Source organism: Mobula hypostoma, chromosome 2 (genome assembly GCF_963921235.1).
Source record: "Mobula hypostoma chromosome 2, sMobHyp1.1, whole genome shotgun sequence".
Taxonomy (NCBI): Eukaryota; Metazoa; Chordata; class Chondrichthyes; order Myliobatiformes; family Myliobatidae; genus Mobula; species Mobula hypostoma.
In genome coordinates this window covers 101,298,348-101,319,479 of record NC_086098.1, presented here as the reverse complement: position 1 = coordinate 101,319,479, position 21,132 = coordinate 101,298,348, and the positions used below count along the sequence as shown (strand labels likewise).

At 41.1% G+C, this 21,132-nt stretch overlaps 1 protein-coding gene across 6 annotated transcripts in view; it reads left to right on the top strand.

Moving 5' to 3' along the window:
• LOC134342318 (glutamate receptor ionotropic, kainate 2) overlaps positions 1 to 21,132 on the top strand; it is a 534,599-nt gene that overhangs the window by 459,390 nt on the left and 54,077 nt on the right. The gene's annotated exons all lie outside the window — the stretch shown is intronic.

The following is a 21,132-nucleotide window of genomic DNA, read 5'->3' as shown; positions in this document are numbered from 1 at the left end:
GGTGTGAACTGAAGTCTTGAAGGTGCAGGACGGTTACGGCATGACCAAATATGAGGAACATATGAGGAACATTTGTCCGCTCGTGGACTGTATTCCTTGGAGTTTAGAAGAATGAAGGGAGACCTCATAGAAACATTTTGAATGTTAAAAGGCATGGATAGAGTGGATGTGGCAAAGTTGTTTCCCATGATGGCGGAGTCTAGTACGAGAGGGCATGACTTAAGGATTGAAGGGCGCCCTTTCAGAACAGAAATGCGAAGAAATTTTTTTAGTCAGAGGGTGGTGAATCTATGGAATTTGTTGCCACGGGCAGCAGTGGAGGCCAAGTCATTGGGTGTATTTAAGGTGTATTGATAGGTATCTGAGTAGCCAGGGCATCAAAGGTTATGGTGAGAAGGCAGGGGAGTGGGACTAAATAGGAGAAAATGAATCAGCTCATGATAAAATGACGGAGCAGACTCGATGGGCCGAATGGCCTGGTTTTGCTCCTTTGTCTTATGGTCTTATGGTCTAAATCAAGGTGGCGGGCTCCAGGCCCAAGAGCAGAAAACAATGCTTGGACATTGTTGGAACCGACTTGGAGATGATTCAAAATGATAGAGCTGGGTTGAGACAGAATCGAGGTAGCAGGGCTCAGGTCCAAACATGCTGTTTGGCCAATTTAAGCGCAGGGTCAGATTGGAAAGGTCAGGTATGAGGTGACAGGACCAAGACTCAATAGTGTATCAAAGCAGCAGAGCCCAGGTCCGAGAGCGAGGAACAACCTGAGATTTGGCCAATTTAAGCGCTGAGCCAGATTGAAAAGGTCAGGATGTTGGGGCAATAGGCGAGGGATGGGCTGGTGTTCAGCTTGCTGCTCCACGAGATTAACTCATCTCTGCACTGACTTGCAGCTAACGAGCTCTTGGATCGGCTATGAATGGCTTTGTCGCTGTGGACTCACTTTTGTGGGTTTCAGTTCTGAATGTTATTTGCTTACTTTTTATTGCTTGCACTGTTTGTTTTTTTTCTGTGCATTAGGTGTTTGACAGTCTTTTTTCAATGGGTTCTATTGGGTTTCTTGGTTTTGTGGCTGCCTGTAAGGAGACTATTCTCAAGGTTGTATATTGTATACATACTTGAATAATAAATGTACTTTGATCTTTAAAGAACTCAATTTCTCCCTTCTGCATGATCCTTCTTAAAAGTCCAGCACTTCGCCAAAGCTTGTGATTATCCATCAGATTTTGCTTCTTTGAACTCAACTGAAGAGAAAGTTCAAATTGGAGACGTTATAAATGTGGATTCTGACATACTTCACCTAGGGATTGTGTATTTATGTTGAAGTGAAAGTTGGTAATGATGAAAGGCTGTGTACAGGAAAATGTGTACAGCAGAAGAATCTAATGAAATAGATTTTCATGCGTGTTTCAGAAATATCCTGAGGCAAAATATGTAAAACAAATTACTTTGAAGTGTTTGTTGATGTTATATACATACACACTGCATTTATTGTGTATGGCCTTGGAGCTTGAAGGCTCCAGCTGAGCCGTGGCAATTGCAATGAATTCAAGCTTACTACTGGTGATATTATTTGCACAGCCCTGAGCAGACCAGAAGCTACTACTGTACAGAAATTCTGCTTTTTGTGGATTGAGCAAAGGTGCTTGTAAAAGTGGTCCCCCAGTCTACAGTAGGTCTCACCGGTGTAGAGGAAGCTTTATCTGGAGCACTGGGTACAGTAGACGACCCCAACAGATTCGCGGGTGAAGTGTTGCCTCAACTGGAAGGGTCTGCTTAGAGTCCTGAATGGAGGTGAGGGAGAAGGTAAATGAGCAGATATAGCACTTCTGCCACTTTCAGGGATAAATGCCAGGACTGAGATTAGTGGTGAGGGATGAATGGACAGGGCAATCATAGAGGGAACGATCCTTGCAAAAAGCAGAGAGTGGGTGATAAGGTTTGGTGGTAGGGTCCCGTTGAAGATGGCGGAAGTTGCTGGGAATGATGTGTTGGATATGGAGGCTCATAGGATGGTAGGTAAGTGAGGACAAGAGAAACTCTATCCCTGATAAAGTGGCAGGAAGATGGCGTGAGTGTGGATGTCCAGGTAAAGGAGGAAATGCGGCTGAGGGCAGCATAAATAATGGAGGAAGGGAAACCCTGTTCTTTGAGCAAAGAGAATATCCCCAGACCAAGGAAAGACTCATCCTGGGAACAGATGCAGTGGTAATGAAGGAACTAAGAAAATGGAAAAGGATTTTTACAGGAGACAGGGTAGGAAGAGTTATAGTCAAGATAGCCACCAGAATTGGTAGGTTTACAAAAAATATCGGTAGACAGTTTTTGTTGCAGAGATTGAGGCAAACAGATTGAGAAAGGGAAGAGAGATGTCAGAAACACATGAAGCAGCACCAATCCAGTCATCATTGTAGCACAGAAAGAGTTGGAGAGCGTTACCAGGAAAGCATGTTGTATAGACTGTTCTTGGTAACCCACACTTTTTCCTCTTCTCACTGGCCTATCACCTCTCCCTGATGCCCCTCCTCCCTCCCTTTCTCCCATGGCCCACTCTCCACTCCTATCAGATTCCTTCTTCTCCAGTACTTTACCTTTTCCACCTATCACTTCCTCGTTTCTTACTTCATCCGCCCTTCCCCCACCCACCTGGCTTCATCCAGCTTGTACTTCCTCCCCTACCCTACATCCATTTTCCGCATCTTCTCCCTTCCTTTCCAGTCCTGATGAAGAGACTCAGCCTGTCTGCCTGAAGCAACTGGTTTTAACCCTCCTTTGCCCCTTCTTCGGTCACACGTGAAAGCAAGGAGCTGGATTTGGTTGTCAGAGTCTATTTGAGACGCACGCCACTGAGAGTAATTAATAGACAGTGGGAGCTCATCCCCAGCACCTTCCTGGGCTAGGCCAACCTAAGGAACTTCAATCGAGTTCATTGTTAATAGTATATTGTCTTAATAGTGTAATCACTTTAATAGTGCAATAGAATTACACAGAACATAGAACAGTACTACACTGGAACAGGCCCTTTACTCCACAGTGTTGTGCTAAACTAACTAAAGTAACTATATCTAATTACACTAATCCCTTTCTGCCTGCACATGGTCCACCTCTCTGCATTTCCTTCATATTCATATACCTCTTAAACGCCTCTATTATACTTGCTGCCATCTCTACCACTGGTGGTGCATTCTCAGCATTCACCACTCTCTTGAGTAAAGTAACTCATCCCGTACTTCTCCTTTGAACTTTACCCGTCTCACTTTAAATACATGCCGTTTATTTACTAATAAACGAGTGTTAGACATTTTGATCTATGCCTGTCATAATCTTATAAAATCTATCAATTCTCCTTTCACCCTCTGCCATTCCAGAGAGAACTACCTTAGCTTGTCCAATCCCTCCTTAAGCACCTGCGCTCTAATCCAGGCAGCAAATTGGTAAGCCTCTTCTGCACCCTCTCCAAAGCCTCCACAGCCTTCCTATAATGAGGTGGCCAGAAATGAAAACAATACCCCAGAGTTTTACAAAGTTACAACTTCGTAATTCTTGAACTCATTGTCTTGGTTAATGCAGGTTAACATGCTATATGCCTTGTTTATCAGCCTATCAGCTTGTATGACCATTTTCAGGGAGCTGTGGGCTTGGACCTCAGGATCCCTCTGTATATCAGATTTTTCATCATGGTCAGTTATATATCACAAACTGCAGAGATCTCTGGACGGATCCCTGTGGAACAGCACTAGTCACTGGTAGTCACAGACCTCCAACCAGAGTACTACCCTCCGTCTTCTATGTGCAAGACAAATCTAAACCCAAATGACCAAGTCACCATAGATCCCATGTGTATCATAAAAACATAGAAAATAGGTGCAGGAGTAGGCCATTCGGCCCTTCGAGCCTGCACCGCCATTCAGTACGATCATGGCTGATCATCCAACTCAGAACCCTGTACCTGCCTTCTCTCCATACCCCCTGATCCCTTTAGCCACAAGGCCCTTATCTAACTCGCTCTTAAATATAGTCAATGAACTGGCCTCAACTGTTTCCTGTGGCAGAGAATTCCACAGATTCACCACTCTCTGTGTGAAGAAGTTTTTTCTCATCTCAGTCCTAAAAGGCTTCCCTTTTATCCTTAAACTGTGACCCCTCGTTCTGGACTTCTCCAACATCGGGAACAATCTTCCTGCATCTAGCCTGTCTGATCTGCTTAGAATTTTATATGTTTCAATCAGATCCCCCCTCAATCTTCTAAATTCCAGAGAGTATAAGCCTAGTCGATCCAGTCTTTCATCATATGAAAATACTGCCATTCCAGGAATCAATCTGGTGAACCTTCTTTGTACCCCCTCTATGGCAAGAATGTCTTTCCTCAGATTAGAGGACCAAAACTGCACACAATACTCTAGGTGTGGTCTCACCAAGGCCTTGTACAACTGCAGTAGTACCTCCCTGCTCCTGTTCTTGAATCCTCTTGCTATGAATGCCAGCATACCATTCGCCTTTTTCACCGCCTGCTGTACCTGCATGCCCACTTTCAATGACAGGTGTACAATGACACCCAGGTCTCGTTGCACCTCCCCTTTTCCTAACTGGCCACCATTCAGATAATAATCTGTTTTCCTGTTCTTGCCACCAAAATGGATAACCTCACATTTATCCACATCAAATTGCATCTGCCATGAATTTGCCCACTCACCTAACCTATCCAAGTCACCCTGCATCCTCTTAGCATCCTCCACACAGCTAACACTGCCGCCCAGCTTCGTGTCATCCGCAAACTTGGAGATGGCTGCATTTAATTCCCTTGTCTAAGTCATTAATATATATTGTAAACAACTGGGGTCCCAGCACTGAGCCTTGTGGTACCCCACTAGTTACTACCTGCCATTCTGAAAAGGTCCTGTTTATTCCCACTCTTTGCTTCCTGTCTGCCAACCAATTCTCTATCCACATCAATACCATACCCCCAATACCGTGTGCTTTAAGTTTGCACACTAATCTCCAGTGTGGGACCTTGTCAAAAGCCTTTTGAAAATCCAAACATACCACATCCACTGGTTCTCCCCATCCACTCTACTAGTTACATCCTCAAAAAATTTTATGAGATTCGTCAGACATGATTTTCCTTTCACAAATCCATGCTGACTTTGTCCGATGATTTCACTGCTTTCCAAATGTGCTGTTAACACATCTTTGATAACTGACTCCAGCAGTTTCCCCACCACCGATGTCAGGCTTACAGGTCTATAATTCCCCGGTTTCTCTCTCCCTCCTTTTTTAAAAAGCGGGGTTACATTGGCCACCCTCCAACCCTCAGGAACTAATCCAGAATCTAAAGAGTTTTGAAAAATTATCACTAATGCATCCACTATTTCTTGGGCTACTTCCTTAAGCACTCTGGGATGCAGACCATCTGGCCCTGGGGATTTATCTGCCTTCAATTCCTTCAATTTACCTAACACCACTTCCCCACTAACATGTATTTCCCTTAGTTCATGAGGGACCTTGTCAGATGCTTCAATAAAATCCATGTAGACAACATCCACTGTTTTGTCTTCATCAACCGTCTTTGTTACCTCCTTAAAAAAACTCAATCATGTTAGTAAGGCCTGGCCTGCCCTACACAAGGCCATGCTGATAGTCCCTATTTAGGGCCTGCTTTTATGTTAAGGCCCACCTGGACAAAAAAGACACGTACGTTTGAATGCTGTTCATGGACTTCATTTCAGCATTCAACACAATCATTCCTCAGAAACTGATTGGGAATCTGAGCCTCCTGGGCCTGAACATCTCCCTCTGCAAATGGATTCTAGACTTCCTGACTGAGAGACCTCAGTCAGTCCAAATTGGTAGCAGCATCTCCAACACCATTACACTGAGCACGGGGGCCCCCCAGGGCTTAGTCCACTGCTGTTCACTCTGCTGACCCACGACTGTGCTACAACACTCAGCTCGAACCACATCATCAAGTTCGCCGATGACAAGACCGTGGTGGGTCTCATCAACAAGAATGAAGAGTCAGCATACAGAGAGGAGGTGCAGCGGCTAACGGACTGGTGCAGAGCCAACAACCTGTCTCTGAATGTGAACAAAACAAAAGAGATGGTTGTTGACCAGGAGGACACGGAACGACCACTCTCCGCTGAACATCGACGACTCCTCTGTAGAGATCGTTAAGAGCACCAAATTTCTTGGTGTTCACCTGGCAGAGAATCTCACCTGGTCCCTCAACACCAGCTCCACAGCAAAGAAAGCCCAGCAGCATCTCTACTTTCTGCGAAGGCTGAGAAAAGTCCATCTCCCACACCCCCCCACCCTCACCACATTCTACAGAGGTTGTATTGAGAGCATCCTGAGCAGCTGCATCATGGCCTGGTTCGGAAATTGTACCATCTCAGATCGCAAGACCCTGCAGCGGACAGTGAGGTCAGCTGAGAAAATCATCGGGGTCTCTCTTCCTGCCATCACAGACATTTATACCACATGCTGCATCCGCAAAGCAAACAACATTATGAAGGACCCCACACACCCCTCATATAAACTCTTCTCCCTCCTGCCATCTGGAAAAAAGGCACTGAAGCATTTGGGCTCTCACGACCAGACTATGTAACAGTTTCTTCCCCCAAGCCATCAGACTCCTCAATACCCAGAGCCTGGCTTGACACCAACCTACTATACCCTCTACTGTGCCTATTGTCTTGTTTATTATTTATTATTATTTATTGTAGTGCCTGCACTGTTTTGTGCACTTTATGCAGTCCTGGATAGGTCTGTAGTCTAGTGTAGTTTTTCTGTTTTTTTCAAACGTAGTTTTGTGTAGTTTTTGTATTGTTTCATGTAGCACCATGGTCCTGGAAAATGTTGTCTCATTTTTACTATGTTCTGTACCAGCAGTTATGGTTGAAATGACAATAAAAAGTGACTTGACTTGATCTTTGGACTTACTCATTTTTAAAAAACTTTTTCTCTTTTATTGATGACTATAAACCCAAATTCTGTTATGGATGGCTTTTAAACACAATTCCAAGTCCAGAGTGATATAACCTTGCTACTTCTAATGGTGACTGCTGCCAAGTTTACTTCTGTTGCTAATTATAGTGAACCCTACTTCTGTAAATGGCTGCCATTACATTTATTTCTGTTAAAGACACTGTAATCTCTATTTGTGTCATATATTCGGTAAATACTTGGACAACTATAAACTACATCCATCACAGCATTCCATAAATTGCAGAATGGAATTGTCTCGACTCATTCTCCTGCATGTACTAACTGCTGATACATGTTAGGATACAATACAACGTGTGCTGACAGCCCTTTACAAAGGCGCTTTTTTCTGTGAAACAGACATGTTTGTCATAAAATATGTTTTTTTCAGTCCTCAGAACTTGTTTTAGGTCTGTGAATCACTCTTGTATTCCTGAAAATGTGGTTTAAGATTTAGAAAATCTGCTTGCTCACAATATAAAACGGTCACCAATATTAGAAGGTATTGTGTGGATATTTGGTCAAGGCTTAATTTCCTTTTTGAAAAACAGTAAGGGATATGATTTTATGGTTGGAATTGCTAGACTAATATCACACACATGCTGGGTTAATTTACTGGCACTCATGTAGTATATATCACACAGGCTTGCTAAAGTTCTACTTATTTCAGAATCAAAATCAGAATCGGAATCAAGTTTAATATCTCTGGCATATGTCATGAAATTTGTTGTTATGTGGTAGCAGTACTATGCAATACATAATTAAAAACAGTAAATTACAATAAGTAAGTGTGTGTGTGTGTGTAATTTTCTTTTTAAAGAAGTTAAGTAGTGTAAAAAGAGGGAATAAAAGTAGTGAGGTAGTGTAGTGTGGGTTCAATGTCCATTCAAAAATCTGATGGCAGAAGGGAAGAAGCTATTCCTGAATCATTGATTGTGTGCCTTCAGGCTTCTGTACCTCTTCCCTAATGGTAGCAATGAGAAGAGGGCATAACCAGGGTGAAATGGGCCCTTAACGATGGATGCTGCCTTTTTGAGGCATTGCTCTTTGAAGACGCCATGGATGCTGGGGAAGCTGGTGTCCATGATGGAGCTGACTTGAATTCTTAACTTTCTGCAGCATTTTCTGATCCTGTGCAGTGACCACCCCATCCGCCCGATACTAGACAGTGATGCAGCCACTTATAATGCTCCCCACAGTACATCTGTAGAAATTTTCGCTTATCTTTGGTGACATACCAAATATCCACAAACTCCTAATGAAATATAATTGCTGTGGTGCCTTCTTTGGCACTCCGTTGATTTGTGGGGCCTGAGATCGATCCTCAGAGATGTTGACACCCAGGAACTTGAAATTGCTCTCCCTTTTCACTTCTGATCCATCTATGAGGATTGGTGTGTGTGTCCTTGTCCACAATCAATTCTTTGGTTTCATTGATGCAAGGTTGTTGTTGTGACACCTCTCAACCAGCCGCTCTATCTCTCTAATTTACGCCTTTTCGTCACCATCTGAAATCCTGCCAACAATAGTTGTATTGCCAGCAATTTTTAGATGGTATTTGAGCTGTTCCTAGCCACACAGTTATGGGTGTACAGAGAGTGGAGCAATCGGCTAAGCAGGCATTCTTGAGGTGCACCAATGTTGATTATCAATAAGGTGGAGATGTTATTTCCAATCTGCACAGACTGTGGTTTTCTGGTGAGGAAGTTGAGGATCCAGTTGCAGAGGGAGGTACGGAGGCTCATGTTTTGGAGCTTTTCGATCAGAGCTGTAGGAGTGATTCTGTTAAACGCTGAACTGTAGTTGATAAACAGCAGCCTTATATAAGTATTGTATTGTTCAGGTGGTCCAAGACCACATGAAGAGCCAATGAGATCACATCCACTGTAGACCTACTGATGTGACAGACACATTGCAGTGGGTCCAGGTCCTTGCTTAGACATAACCAACCTTCAGAGTACTTAATCATTGTACATGTGAGTGCTACTGGATGATAGTCATTAAGGTAGGTCATCCTGCTCTTCTTGGGCACTGGTATGATTATTGCACTCTTGAAATAGATGGAACTTCCAAATGTAGCAATGAGAGATTGAAAATGTCTTTGAACACATCCACCGGTTGGTTGGCAGAGTTTTTCAGAGCCCTACCAGGAACACTTTTGGGGCCTGTCAACTTGCGAGGGTTCACCTTTTTGAAAGACGTTCTGATGTCAGCCTCCGAGACAGAGATCATAGAGTCACCAGATGCTGCAGGGATCTTCATAGCTGTAGTTTTACTCTCTCTTTCAAAGCATGCATAAAAAAAATTAAGCTAATCTGGAAGTGAAGCATCACAGCTATTCATGATATTAGGACTCGCTTTGTAGGAAGTAATGGCCTGCAAACCCTGCCAGAGACGATGTGCATCTGATTCCATCTCTAACCTCAATTGGAATTATTCTTTAGCACCACAAGGAGTTAATCATAAAGCATACTCCACCTCCTCTGCCTTTGAAAGACTCAGCAGTCCTATCTTAATGGTGACTCATGAAACCAACAAGCTGTATCACTGTGTCCAGAATAGCAGCAGTAACCAAGTTTCTGTGAAACAAAAAAAAACACAACAGTCTCTGATGTCCCACTGGTACAGCAACCTTGCTCTGAGGTTTTCAATTTTTTTTCCAGCAGAATAGACAGTATTGAAAGTCAGAGCCCTCTTCTCCTTGGATGAACTTTTAAACCAGTGGAGCATCCTTTCTTCCACTGTCTTATCTGTCTTCCACTGTCTTATCTGTCTTCCACTGTCTGCACTTGGAACCGGAGATTCGAGATCTGAGATTCGTCGACTTTGAGTAGTGATGGAATTTTTAAATACCTTAAAATTATATCATTTACTATTTTAGCCATGTCTGTAGCTGTGGATTTCAGCTGTAGCAGACTGAAATGGGAATATTTGAAAATTTCCATTGGAGCTGCTCATACGAGTTGCCTCCTTAATGGTGCCAACGAATCTTTAAAGAAAACTTTCCCTAACTATATGCTTTGATAGCTTAAGTAAAATTCAATCCTACTGATGGTTAAAAAAAACTTTATTAAATGAGTATAATTGGGGTTTTGTTTACTGGTGGCTGTAGCAAATGACCTGTTGATGGCAAGAGAGAGCAATTACAGTGAATCCATACACATTAATCTCCAAAGTCACATTGAACAGTTGGTGCTTTGTTTACAAGAATTACTGAGCATTTACGTATCTCTTTAGAAAATTGATCTGTAAAACAATTTATGTTGTGCTCTTTTATTCTGAAACAAACTCACTTTGACATTGTGTTTGAAGCCAAGTGTATCACTTTGGTCATTTAAAAAAAAATAATACCTTGCCAGCAATTAACATTGTTAAATATTGTAGGATCCTCAAAATGATCCACATAATATCATTAGATGAGAATTTAATTCGAATTATAGAAATAGCACAATTGAAAATAGTTAACTTTGAGATGCAATTTCTTCAATTTAAACTATTTTAACCATTATTTCACTGCATTGCCTAATATAGTGTGCAACACACAGGGAATAACCATGGATGAGATAGTGCCAGATTTCATTATTGAACTGAGCATAGCTACATTTGGTTGAATAGCACCTGGTGTAGTCAGCGTGATATAAACTTAACACAGATAGATAGCATCATTTGTAGCTTCTAATGTATTATGTGTCAATGCTGAATAATTGTCAAGTAAGTTGCATATTGATGTATGTCATTCACTTTTGTGTACAGGTAGAGGGCAGCATTGCAACTGAGTACTTCTTTTTTTCGCAGTTCAGTGTCCATAATAAACAACTTGAAAATTGACGAATATACCCTTCTTGGGCTTCCAGCCGGGTACAAGTATTAATTATAACTCATGTTTTGATGACAAACTCTGCCATCTTCTTCAGGAATGATGCCTGGGTATGTCTAATCCAATGGTATTTATAGCCCCATAGTCCAACCCTCCTGATTGGTTATTTCTCATCCAATCAGATTTCCGCTCTCCCATCTTGTTTACAATTGAATTCCAGTTCTTACTTCGAGCGAGACCTTCATCTTTGTTAAAATTCCTTGTAAAAGTTCATAAAACTATAAGACATAGGAGCAGAATTAGGCCATTTGGCCCATCAAATCTGCTCCGCCATTCAGTTGTAGCTGATGCTTTTTTTTCCCTCCTCAGCCTTCTCCCTTTAACCTTTGATGCCGTGTTCAGTCAAGAACTTGTCAAGCTCTGCCTGTGGTAACAAATTCCACAAATTCACCACCCTCTGGCTAATGAAATTTCTCTGCATCTCTGTTTTAAATGGACGCCCCTCTATCCCGAGGTTGTGCCCACTTTTCCTATACTCCCTCACCATGGGAAACATCCTTTCCACATCTACTCTGTCTAGGCCTTCCAACATTTGAAAGTAGTCAATAAGATCCCTCCTCATCCTTCTAAATTCCAGTGAGTACAGACCAGAGCTATCAAATGTCCTTCATATGATAACCCTTTAATTCCCAGAATCATCCTTGAGAACCTCCTCTGAACCTTCTCCAATGTCAGCACATCTTTTCTTAGATGAGGAGCCCAAAACTATTCACAATTGCCAAGGTGAGGCCTCACCAGTGCCTTATAAAGCCTCAACATCATATCCCTCCCCATGTATTCAAGACCTCTTGAAATGAATGCAAACATTGCGTATGTCTTCCTCATCACTGACTCAACCTGCGAGTTAACCTTTGGAGTGCTCTGCAAAAGGACTCCCAACTTCCTTTGCATCTCAGATGTTTGGATTTTCTCCCCACTTAGAAAAATAGTCTGCACATTTATTTCCACTACCAAAGTGCATAACCATGCATTTTCCAATATTGTATTACATTTGCACTTCCTTGCCCATTCTCCTAATCGGTCTAAGTCTTTCTGCAGACTACCTATTTCCTCAACACTACTTGCCCCTCCACCAATCCCTGTAACATCTGCAAATTTGGCAATAAAGCCACCTATTCCATCATCTGTATCATTGATGTACAGCATAAAAAGAAGTCATCATCATTTTAAACACGTCAAGTGGATCATCCCTCAATTTACTCAACTTGTATCATTGTATACATACATTTGCCAGAGCTTTGCCTTATACCCCTCTGCCTCATACTACCCTCATTCACATAACTAATTGTAGTTTCTGTCTTTGGAACGGAAATATGCCCCAACACTGGGATGGCAGGAGTCAAATCCTGGTCAGAATGTATATCTGGTTTTATCTAAATCAAAAGCTTGAAATCTAAATTTTGCTCATCTTAAGTTCAACTAAATTTTGTAAGGAGTCTATTGACATTAGATCTTTTAATAACACTAGCAAGTAGCCAAACACTTCCCTTAAGATTTGTCCTGAGGCATCTAACTGATGGTTCTTTTGATTTTTTGCAGCGGAGGCTCCATATCAGTGGATGGAGTACAGATCCTCTCTGTCAAATTGCAATACTTTGCACTCATTTACACTTGAGCATACAAGTATGTAAATCTTGATGTCAAATGTAAACTTGAATAAGAAATCATCAAAGTCAGTCGAACATATGAGAAAAGATAAGAGCCCAGAGTCCATCCCTTGAGAATGCTACCTGTCAGATTCCATCAATCAGAGGTTGTCCTCATTATTACCACTCTCTGCCTGTTTTGTCCCAACCAATTATCCACTTATGTCAGAAGATTACCTCCAATTCTCTGCTTTTCCAGTTTTGTTAATAATCTCTCATGCAGATCCTAACCAAATACTTTTCACTGCACTGTAAGTAACATCCATAGGCACTGTTAATCATCCAAGTAAACTGCTTATTAAAAATTTAACTAGATTTGTCATAAATTACTTACCCATTATATATCCATACTGATTCTTTAATTAGCTGGTCTTTGTTTTGTTGCTCAGTAATTCAGCCTTTGAAGCAGCAATTGAGTGGGGGTCCATTTTGCCTCTTACTGCAGAGAAATTTCTTTAGCCAAAGGGTGGTGAATTTGTTGCCACATGCAGTTGTGGAGGCTAGGTCATTGGGTGTATTTAAGGCAGAGGTTGATAGGTTCTTGATTAGACATGGCATCAAAAGTTACGGGGAGAAGACCAGGAACTGGGGTTGAGGAGGAGAAGAAAAAAGAGCAGCCATGATTGAGTGGTGGAGCAGCCTCGATGGGCCAGATGGCCTAATTCTGCTCCTATGTCTTCTTACTAAATGAAAATAGAAACTATTGGTGCTAGAAACTTTGAAACTTATTTCACAAATACAAACTCGCATTTTTCTTTAATTAGTTTGAAAATAAATTAGCAGCAAAAGGAACTAAAATATTCTTCTATAATATAGAACTTGCATTCGTTTAGCACCTTTTACTTTCTCACAATTTCTGTTTGCATTTTGTAAACAATTTATTACTAATACTGTGTGGTTGATGTTGTTGCATGTAATTGGTACAAAGTAGGGAATCACCAGCAGCAATGAGAGAATAAAAAAGCTACTGGTCCATTATCCTGCTTTTATTCAATAATATTTCATGAAAGACCTCACAAATGATATTTAAGAGAGAATTTCTCCAATCTTCCTTTAAAATCTACAAAATTGGAGATCAGGGAGCCTGCATTACCGTGGGAGCAATAATGCTAACGACAGGAATTCTGCAGATGCTGGAAATTCAAGCAACACACATAAAAGTTGCTGGTGAACGCAGCAGGCCAGGCAGCATCTCTAGGAAGAGGTACAGTCGATGTTTCAGGCCGAGACCCTTCGTCAGGACTAACTGTCAGGACTAAGTGAAGGAAGAGTTAGTGAGAGATTCGAAAGTGGGAGGGGGCACTAATGCTACTGACTTTAATTCACTGGGAAAGTTTGTTGCCATGCAACCTGTAATTTCATCACAAGAAATCACAAGGTCACTTTTCATGCCCTGCCACTGCTTCTTGTGCACTTCCTCCAATGTGTTCTGTTGTTAGTACAGTATCAATTCTGCCAAGTTGGTAGGTATCAGTCAATCACTGGAGTTTTTTTACACAAGTTCAGACCATTTTGGGGCAAACCACTCTTTCTCTCATTTTATCACCTTTCATCATTTCCTGGTATATCTTTTGTTTACATAGGAATGAATGCAGTATTGAAGGAAAGAATCATTTTACAAGCTTCATTTCCCTGCTGTTCCTGAGGATATTCCAAGTCACAACTAAAGTTCTTTTATTTCCTATTCATAGCTAGTTCAACCCTGTTTCCAATTTCACGTCACTGTGATAGATAAATATTTTAACAGTATGTTCTCAAACAATAACAAATTTCTTTAAACTCTCTCTCATGTCTTTCTGAAACTCTTGCTGGTGTGTGGATCAATGGGTTCCAGCACATCTGTCCTTGACAATACTCATGTTCAGAACTCGAATCAGTACTCTAGCTGGAGCCTAATCAGTGATTCATAAATACTTCGGTTACTTCCTTTGTTTTTATACTCCATGCCACTTTTATAAGATCCAGGTTCCTTGTTTGCTCCTGCCATACATTTAGTGAGTTGGTAATCTAGTTAGTGACTGGCATTGATCTGGGAAGAATTCTCTGGAGGATCCACAATGTTGTAATGGTACTTCAATCAAGTTTGATTTTAAACATCAAACATCACAGGATGCTGCATTATGAAACTTCTGTAGTGAAAGTAGAAGCACTAATTGCTTCTTATTGTATAAGAAATGAAGAGTATCCAGGGTATTTTGTTCCAATAGAAAATACAGAATAGATTTTATATTGACTATGAGGCCAGTACTCTGCTGGAGATTATCATCTGCTCAATAAAGGTGACTCCTGCATTATGGCTATTTTGATTATGGAAATTTGCTGTTAAAGTATATGCAAATCATAACTCAAAAATTGAGATGCAAAGCAAAATTTGCTCTTAAAGATTTATGTGAAAGAATAAGTAAACACAAAATTATTTTTTATAAACTTGTGTTTCTTGATGCATATGCAGATAGAAAATAGCAATATAGAGAATTATGCAGGAACATAATGTGGGGATCGTATTATTAAAATAAGCTCACACCTCTGGTTTTAATGCATTCATAATTTGGCAGATGATCCTACCTGTCAGATTACTGAAGTTGGATGAAGAAGTAAAATTAAGTCACAGTTCCCATTTTTAATCATTTTTGAAAATGGAGTCGTTCTGTTGCATTTCATCAGTCAATTGTCCTTATCTCTGTCCAGCTGTCCTGTGGTTCTGCTGATGAGCTCCCCCCCCCCGCCCCATCCAGTGTCACTAAGATATTCTCCTATCCTATCTCTTGTCCCATGTTTATCTTTATTCTCCTATATGTAAGTCTGCGTCACATTTAGTCTCACCTTACCGATTCCAGTCCCATTTTTATCTCTTATGTCCTGTTTGCATTCCTACATTTGTAAGTGTATCCTGGGTCGTGGTGAATTGTAAACAGAAGAGATTCTGCAAATGCTGGATATCTGGAGCAGCACACACAAAATGCTGGAGGAACTCAGCGGCTCAGGTAGTATCTATGGAAATGAATAAATGCATCTGTGTAGCTCGACTTCATTCAGCCCCCTTGATATAGTCCCTACTCACCTCCAGTCATGGCACTTCACATGATCTCAATCTCCTCAACAACTTTCAGTTCCCTGGCCTTAACTGCCCAATTTTCACCGTGGATGTCCAGTCCCAGTACACTTCTATCTCCATCTAGAAGGCCTTCACTTCTTTCTCAGCAAAAGACCCAACCAGTTTCCCTCCATCAACACCTTCCTCTGTCTGCAGGATTTGCTCCTCACCCTCAACAATTTCTACTTTAGCCCTGCCCACTTTCTTCAAACTCAGGGGGTAGCCATGGGCATCCGTATGAGCCCCAGCTAGGACTGCCTTTTTGTTGGTTCCATGCCTTCCTTGTTAATGCTCCTTAACTCCTCCTGTGCTATATTGATGGCTGCAGTGGTGCTGCTTCCTACACCCATGCTGAGCTTGTCAACTTCACTGAATTTGCCTCGAACTTCAGCTCTGCCCTTAAATTCACTTGCTCCATTTTGATACCTCTCTCCTCTTTCATGATATTTCTGTCCCTATCTCTGGAGACAAACACTCTACTAATATCTTTTATAAACCCATTGATACCCACAGCTATCTTGACTATACCTTTTCCCTCTTCTGTATAAGTGTGTTCACTTTTCTTAGTTCCTTGTCTCCATCACATCTGTTCCCAGGATGAGGCTTTCCTTTACAGGATATCAGAGATGTCCTCCTTCAAAGAATGGGGTTTCCCTTCCTCCACCATTGATACTACCCGCACCTGCATCACCTCCATTTCCTGACCATCCACATTCACCCCATCTTCTCAATGCCTTAACAAGGATAGACCTCTTCTTTTCCTCACTTACCAACCCAAAAGCCTCCAAATCCAACACATCATTCTCTGCAACTTCGGCCATTTTCAATGGGTTTCTACCACCAAATACATCTTTGCCTCCCCTCACCCCCACCACTCTCCATTTCCCGCAGGGGTTACTCACTCTATGATTCCTTTGTCCATTCATCCACCACCACTAATCTCCTTCCCGAAACATATCCCTGCAAGCAACAGAAATACTATACTTGCCCATTTACCTCCACCCTTACCTCCAACCAGGGTCCCAAGCAGAACTTCCAGTTGAGGCAACACTTCACCTGCAAATCTGCTGGGACTCTCTATTGTATCCAGTGCTCCTGATGTGGCCTCCTCTACGTTGGTGGCACCTGACATAAATTGGGAACCACTTCGTTGAGCACCTCAGCTTCATCTGCCACAAGCAAATTTCCAAGTGGCTAACCATATTATTTCCTATCTCCATTCCCGCTCCAACATGTTGGTCCATGTCTCCTCTTTTGCCATGATGAGGCCACACTCAAGATGGAGGAGCAACACCTCATATTCCATATAGGTAGCCTTCAGCCTAATGGCATTAACATTGATTTCTCCTCCCAGTAATTCTTCTCCCTCCCCCTTCCCTCTTCTTCTGTGTCCTACACTGGCATCTTAGCTCTACTCCTCACCTGACTATCACCTCCCCCTGCTGCTCCTCTTTTTTTTCCTTTTCTCCCACAGTCCACTCTCCTCTCCTATCAAATTCATTCTTCTCCAGCCCTTTACTTTTCCCACTTACCTGGCTTCACCTATCATCTACTAGCTCGTCGTCCTTCCCTTCACCCCTCCTTTTTATTCTGATGTTTTCCCCGCTTCTTCCAGTCGTGAAAAAGGATCTCAACCCAAAATGTCTACTGTGTATTCACTTCAATAAATGATGCCTGACCTGCGTTCCTCCAGCATTTTGTGTGCGTGTTGTTTATGGTAAATTTACTGCCAAATGCCTCTGTTCTTTCCCTTTTCCCATTTTCTGCCACATACTTACCTGCATCTCTTGTCTTTTAAATCAAATTTATCCTCAACTATTGCCTGCTGCTGTAAATGTTCTTCTCTGCCTGTCTCCTGCCTCATACTTATCCTCATTTTCTGTTTATTCTCCTTTCTCCTGCTTCAAATTTATCTACATCTCCTATCTCTTGATCAGATTTATCTACAATTCCTGTCTCATGCAATGCATTCAGTCTGTTTTACAGTCTACTATCCAATGTTTATCCTGAACCTGTTTTCTGCCCTCCATTCATCTTCATTTCCTCACAATCCCTACTCCATTTTATCCTCCTGGCCCAGATGTGTACTTCAATTTCCTGGGCATTAAAAGGCAATGGGAGCAAGTGTTGGGATAAATACAGATGGCTCCACTGGTTCCAATGGACACAGTGGGCTGCTTGCATGCCACATAAATGTATGTCTGTACATCAGCAGCTTCGCACCTATCCTCCTATCATCGAATCATAGAGTACACTTCAGCGCTCTTAAATGCTGTCAACAATTCTGCTTCAACCACTCTTTCAAGCATTGCATTCCTATGGCTGAAGAAGGTCTTCTGTATGTCCCTTCTGTATTTTTTATCCTTTATCCTAAGTTTATGTCTTCTAGTTACATCTGCTTCAGCTCAGTAGTCTCTCCAATCTATGCTCCTCATAATTTTAAAGACTTCAGTCATATCCCTCTTAATTTAAACTTGAGATTCTGCAGATGCTGTAAATCCAGAGTGGCGCATACAAAATGCTGGAGCAACTCAGCAAGTCAGGCAGCATCTATGCAAAGGAGAAAGTTGACATTTTGGACAGAGATCCTGCCAAGAAAGGCTGAGAATTAAAAAAAAACTTAATTCAGTGAAGCAGGACCAAAGTATTGAAAAGAAAAGGGAAAGTAGAATACTGTACAAGACTCTAATTAGATTCATAAAAATAGACTGTCAATGCTTCGGAGGCTGTATTAAAAAATAACTCAAGTTCTTTTAACAACCTCTTATAAGACACCTGCATTGAGTTTTTCTTAAATTGGTTTCTTAAAAGAAGAGAGAAGGGGGAGGAGGAAGTTTGCCAGAAGTTAGAGAAATCGATTTTCATGCCATCAGGTTGGAGGCTATGCAGATGGATTATGAGCTGTTTCTCCTCCAGTCTGAGAGTTACCTCATCATGGCACTACAGGAGGCCATTGAACCAACAACTCAGAAAGGGAATGGGGATTTGAATTACAAACATCAGCCACTAGGAAATCATAAATGTTGCAGATAGAACAGCAGTGCTCCACAAAGTGGTTCCCCAACCTACGTCGAGTCTCACCAATGTAGAGCACTGATTCATCAGCCAAGGGAGAATGGAAGGTGATAATCCAGAGGAAATCTCTTTCTATATGGATGACATGATATCAACAGATCTTTTGGAGGTTGGAATCAATAGTGAAGTCTTCCAGGGCTATTCCCTCCCAACTGTTGGAATAGTTTAGCCCATTGTCTTTAAGGTAATACTCTAAGCACCACACAAAATGCTGGAGGAACTCAGTAGGTCAGGCAGTATCTATACAGGGAAATGTATGATCAACTTTTCAGGTTGAGACCCTCCATCTGAATTGAAAGATAGAGGGGATATAACCAGTATAAAAAGGTAGAGGAAAGGCCTGTAGCAATAGCTCTATCTAAATCAGTTGATAGATGGAAGTTTGATTATATCAGTCTGTTACATCATACACTAAAACATCTCTCCCTGGGCTCGGCTTGGTCTGTCCAAATTTAATCTCCCAGTTGATATCAGCTAGTCTGACGCCTCTATTGATTTTATGTTTTTCTGTAGTGGTTTGGTTATAACAGTGTGGCTTGCTGAGCCGTGAAAACTAGCAATTAAGAGTCAACCACAATGTGATGGGTCCCACTTGGGAAGGATTGTAGGTTTCCTCCCTTGAAGGACATTGGTGAAGCAGATGTGTTTTATTACCATCAGTCTTTTAGTGTTAGCAACATTAAGACCAGAGGGTTTTTTTTTAAAATTCCAGGTAATTAAACTAAATATAAATTCCACAACTACCACAGTGGGATTTGAACTTGTGCTAATTTCCTGTGTCCTGACCTAATTTTCTTGTCATTTGCCCCATATTTGTCCCTCAGCCATGAATGCAAGTAAGCAGACAACTTTCTTATTTAACTCATTGCTATTGGTGGGACTTTCCTAATGTGTTCTGATTTCTGCTTATCTGCATCAGTGATATTATATCCAAATAATTAATTGGTTTGTATATCCTGATGGGGGGGCTGCATATTCTTTCCTTCATTTTGTAATTTGACTGCAATAATTTTAGTGTTAATTTGTAAGCAGCAGGGTTAATGACAGAAGACATTTGCATTTATGCAATACCTTTTGGGACCTTAGGAGACACAAATGCTGTAGAGAGAGTGAAGTGGATTGACACAGCAGGTAGTGCTGCTGCCTGGCAATTCAGGTTCCAAAATGATCCAGCCAACCTGGTTCAATGTAGTGAAGGTCAGTTTATGAATACCAGTCTCTAGAGTGGATTTCGAATATGTGAAATTCAAGCTTCAGTGAAATTGCCGTAAATAAACAAAGACTCATATTGTTATGTTTGACATTGCAACAGAGAATTCTGTAAATCCTCAGCAGGTCAGGTGGCATCTGTGGACAGAGGAACAGGGTTAATGGTTCAGGTTGATGAACTTTTCTGAAAATTGAAATTTTAATGTTGTTTTTCTATTGCAGATACTGCATTACATTTTGAGTATTTCCAGTATTTAATTTCAAATATCTAACATCTGTAGTCTTTAGCTGAAAGTCTATTACATTGAGAGCTATTTGAATTAACATATTTAAATGATGAAATAGTGAATCAATGAATTTAAGCTAAATATTTAATGGAAATATTTTTTAAAAAGACTAATTTTAATGATGCTCTTTTCATATTCCGTCTATTTTATTAGATAAACCATTATAAATAACTAAAATCCATAATAATCTCAAAATTAAAAATCATTATTTGCATAGTTGGAACAGACTAATTCCAGGATTCATTTATCTTTGTTTTTCAATTATAATCAGAAACAAGAACAAAGTGAGCTGCATTGAAAAGAATTGGAGACCAGTAAAAGGGAATTAATCGAGTACATGCAACAAGCTGGCTAATGTTTTGTTTAACAAATAGATACTGTAAAACTAATTTGCAGGGTGAATAGTTTGGTGGCCATCACTCCTAAATAATTCAAGTTTCCCATAAAGTGGAGATTTTCTAACCATAATGACTGGACTTGAATTTGCATCACATTTGCTACTTTTTTCTTACAGTTATCCTGATTTTTTTCCCTTGTCTCCTGCCTCATATTTATTTCTTAAGATGCTCATTTGATTGAGTGGACTATTCATTTGTATAATTGCCATTAGTGGGATTTTCTGATATACAATTGTTCATACCACTAAACAGGTTTTTCCTTCCTGTATGCACAAGTCTAGATCCATCCTACAGGGGCATTTGGGGGTGCAGGGGAGAAATATATTCTTTGAGGTTTAGGAAATAATTATGTGGTCTGGGGTCTGGGACTTCAAGGTTCTGGTAACTTTATCGTTCATGGTTAGCTGCTTGAGTTATGAGGAGATTTTAAACATAGATTGGAATAGCCCAAGGATCAATGGGGCAAGGGGAATTGGATGACTGATTTTTGATGGTGGAGGTGGGAAGGGCAGATGTCAGAATGACCCATGACTTGATCAGGTAGATTGGCTCTACGTAAATA